This window comes from Oculina patagonica, unplaced genomic scaffold, assembly GCF_052425735.1.
Source record: "Oculina patagonica isolate OP01 unplaced genomic scaffold, crgOcupat unplaced2, whole genome shotgun sequence".
Lineage (NCBI taxonomy): Eukaryota > Metazoa > Cnidaria > Anthozoa > Scleractinia > Oculinidae > Oculina > Oculina patagonica.
In genome coordinates, this window is record NW_027558036.1 from 1,809,434 (window position 1) to 1,813,719 (window position 4,286).

General features: G+C 35.4%; 1 long non-coding RNA gene across 1 annotated transcript; it reads left to right on the top strand.

Annotated features, from left to right (window-relative positions):
- Nucleotides 1-1,022: 1,022 nt before the first annotated feature.
- On the top strand, nt 1,023-4,007 carry LOC144640175 (uncharacterized). Its single transcript, XR_013568300.1, has 2 exons — nt 1,023-1,447; nt 2,369-4,007. It is a non-coding gene; the product is annotated as an uncharacterized LOC144640175 (long non-coding RNA).
- Nucleotides 4,008-4,286: the final 279 nt, after the last annotated feature.

Here is a 4,286-nt window from a genome sequence, read left to right on the forward strand (position 1 = left end):
TGCAGTTTATTGATATTCATGATGGAGGTAAAATTACTGTTCATTTAGTCAGAGTAAATAAACTTCAGCTTCATTACTTAGCTCTTTCGTTCCCAAATATATTAAATAATCCACTTGTCATGTAGTTCTGTTCACTATTGAGCGTTCATGTGGATTACATAACAATGTCAACAATTTTGAGATTTTGAGGTCTGTTTTGCTGGTTTCATTCAGAATGTCAACAGTAAATGTTATATTTGTCATAAAAAAATCACAATCTTGTTGTGGAATTTGGAAAATGCACACAACAAAAGTTAATGACTACTGGAAAACTGGAATCTTTGTGAGTAAATTCATGCCATTTTAGACACTGTATGCAGCTGTGCATGCAAACTTATTATTAATTAAATGTGTATCTTTAAAAATCTTAGTATTACTGTTAAGAGAAAAGCTTTTAAGATGTGGCAATGTTTTTCCTATGCATGTACATGTATATATAGGGGTAGAGGGGAGGGGGAGTATTTAAAGGTCAAACCTTTTAAAGAGGGGGTGTAAGGGTTTGCAGTGATGCTTTGAGTTTATTAAAATATCAGGACCTGAACAATCGATGGAATCGATAATCGATGGCAATCGATAACAATCGATGACAATCGATATCAATTAATCGATTGATATTGATAATCGATGAACAATCTATCGCTAAAGTTTTTGTGATTATCGATTGTCATCGATTATCAATTTCATCGATAATCGATGACAATCGATCAATTAACTAACATCGATTTTCATCGATTATCAATATCATCGATTACCAATTCAATCGATCATTTAACTGCCATCGTTTTTTATTTGACTAGTATTTGATAAATATGTTTACTTTAAAACACACGGTCTCTCTTGTATGTTATATTTTATTAGCAACAACAATGATAACCTTTCCAAAAAATGTCAATACAACGAGAAACTTACTAACTTAACAGTAATAAGGCAATAATTATTTAAAACAAACGTTTTGAGCTTAAGTCTTATACGCCTCCATCAACGAAGCGTACGCTTTTCGGTCTGGTTTGCTTTCGAACCAACTCCTGGCAAAGTAAATAGAAATCGCAACTTACAGAATTCCTCGCTGTCTAAGTACAATGTAATTTTTCTAAAACTCTGTCTTGTAGTCCATAAACATTTTCTCGCTCGTCCGAAATATTTCAAATCAAACAGTAGCAGAGACAACTCAAAAATACGTCGTCCGTACGTCGGATCGAAAACGAGACAACAGTGGGAGTCTGGGGATGAGTTTCGCCTGTCACGTCCGCCATTTTTGACTCGGTCACGAATAACGAAGTGTCTTTGGAATTCTAGCGCTAGCAAACAGTAGGAAACTCGAATGAAAAACAGAAACATTAAAGCTTATGATGTAAACTTCATCTCAATGGAAAGGAGCTTTATTATTTTTTTTTACAAAACAACATATGTAAGTATTTACTTCATGCTTCGGATTGATTGTGTGTTTAATGCCAATCGATGGCAATCGATGAAGTTCGCGACCACCAAAGTGTGATTATCGATTGATCATCGATTGGCCGATGCCAATCGATGCCAATCAACAGTAATTAATCGATTGTCATCGATTGATCGATTGATTTTCCGATCATCGATTTTCATCGATTGTTCAGGTCCTGAAATATTTACAGTAGAACCCTGCTAACTCGAACTCTGAAGGGAAACGAAAATGAGTTCGAGTTAGCGGGGTTTTTCGAGTTAGCGGGGTTGATTGAATATTTTATTTGCCAAGTTAATAATTGATAGTTTACTGATTTTTAAGCACTTCAGTATACAGTACTGTGCAAATTGAACTTATCTTGCCAGAAACTCTAAAGCGACCACACATTCTTTTGTTAAGAGTGGAAAATGACTGTCAAATACATGATCTGTTCATTGCTATAATCAATGGGCAACCGTTGCGAGTTGCAAGTCCTGGAATTCGAGTTATCAGGGTACAAAGTTTGACCCAAATTTTGTTCAAGGGAAACAAAATTTAGTTCGAGTTAGCGGGGTTTTCGAGTTATCCGAGTTCGAATTTAACCGAGTAAAAATGACTGAAAAGTGGGGTCAAATCCAAGGGAAATGGAAGTGAGTTTGAGTTAGCAAGGTTGTTCGAGTTATCCGAGTTCGAGTTACCGGGTTTTTTTTCTGTAGTTGACTTCGCAGTTATCAGTAAAAAAAAATAGTCTGTGCTGATACATCTCTGTTAAATATATAAGGTATCCTTTCGCATCCAGTAGTTTTGCTTCACTTTATACAAGCTTGCGTTAAGTGTTTTGTTTTATAAATTATTGATTTTCATACCAATTAATCAATTTTAATTTAATCTGTGGCATTTGACTTTTTTCAGGGTTAACATGAATTTCAGAATTTGCAGAGCCACAGACACAAAAACAGAATGTGGACAAGGACATCAAAAGAAAACAGGAAGGATTAAGATTATCCAGCTTGATGTTTGGGTGTCTTCATGATGCCATTTTCAAGAGACTAGTAAATTACATGTAAATTGAAATCAAGAAAAGCTGCAAATGAGCAAAGTTTATATTTTAAATGTTAACGTATTTACAGTGTACTTCAGAAAACAACTTCTTGATTGACCTGTCTCTTTCACATCTTTTTAGATGTAACAAGGGCATTATGAAGTGATCTTTTTAAGAATAATTTATGCAGCCAAAACAGTAACAGCAGAAATGAATGGGAGTTTAAAATTGCTATTTTCAATGTTTTGGCTGGTAAGAAACCACATGTGACCAAGCTAAAATCTCTTTGGCCGGTTAACATGACCTGTAAGTGTCCAAATATTTTGAGCCCTCGACTACACAGGACTTACATGTAGTTGTCTAATTACTGTATATCATAAGATCTTTGGTTGACCTTGGGGGAGGTAGTGGAGTTAAAAAGCAATGTAATAATTTGAATTTGGATTGGTAATGCTGAAACTGGTGGTACTGTAATTCTTAAGTATAGACGTTAAAATCGTGATTGCAAGCAATATGCAATACCAATTTCATTCTTATGTGTTGTATGCTGCGTACAATTTATAAGAACAGCTATAATGTTAAAATTAGTGAAATATTCTAAAGCCAGATTAAATTTGCAGTATCCATTAGGTACCATGAAGCAACCAAATTGTGACTCATTTGCTTACTTTGTGAACTTCATGACGAATGGGCAACATGACTCCACAAAAATGTGTACAATAAAGCATACAAATTTTTAAAAGAGCAGTCAAAGTATTGATGCTTTTTTTCTTGCATAGTTTTATACACAAGCAAACATGATTCTATTTTTTCTGCGTAATCAAAGAACAAAACTGAGTTTGAGACACACAAACAATATTCTATCTTCCCAGAATTTTTGTTTTTTTATTTCTGTAAGTGAAGTGAAACCCCTTAAGAGGAAGGGGACTCAAAAAGACATGTAAAAGTAAAAAAGGTGCTATCATCCTTTTTTTTTGGGGGGGGGGAGGGGGGTGGGATGGGGTTACAGAATGTCCCTTCTTTGCTTCCAGTTAGTTTCACTCCGGTTTGCTTGTAGTTAGGTTCACCCCTGTTTGCTCGCAGTTAGCTTTATTCATCCGGTGTGCTTGGGATTAGCTTTCACTCTAGTTTGCTTGTGGTTAGCTTTCACTCCGGTTTGCTTGGCATTAGCTTATGGCAATATGCTGTAAACCCTTTGCTACATGTATGACCTCTGCCATTTCCATTCAAAATTAAAATATAGGCAAATAGTGAAAATAAAAACAAATGAATGAATGAAAAAAAGAAAATTAACCATATTCTTAATGTAGATGTATATTATTTCCTATATACTCTAAATGTTAAGTGCTTTGCTAATTTACCACGTGATATGCCTATCTACCCCAACATGCAGCCCTACTACCCCCTCCTTATCTACGAAGGTTACATAATTACCCGTTTTGCAGCATAATTTCCCATCCAGACTTCTGGATCATAATGCTGTCGGTGGAATTAAAACGTTTTGATTGATTTTGTTTGTTCTCGGCTTATTTGGTGTTGCTGTATACGGTACTCCCATATAAGGGCTATACGGGTATGTGCTGCTCAACAGGGTATGCCTTTTGCCTCTCTGACTCTGAAACAGGGTATACAAATCACTCTTTTGACTGTGGAACACTATCAAGTTTAGCTATGAAAATCCGCTCCTCTCATTGGTTTTTCTCCAAGCCACAGACAAAGTCAAGTGAGCGCTTTGTGATGTACGCTAGTGTTTTTATATCTATCTTCATATATTTTTCATTGTGGATA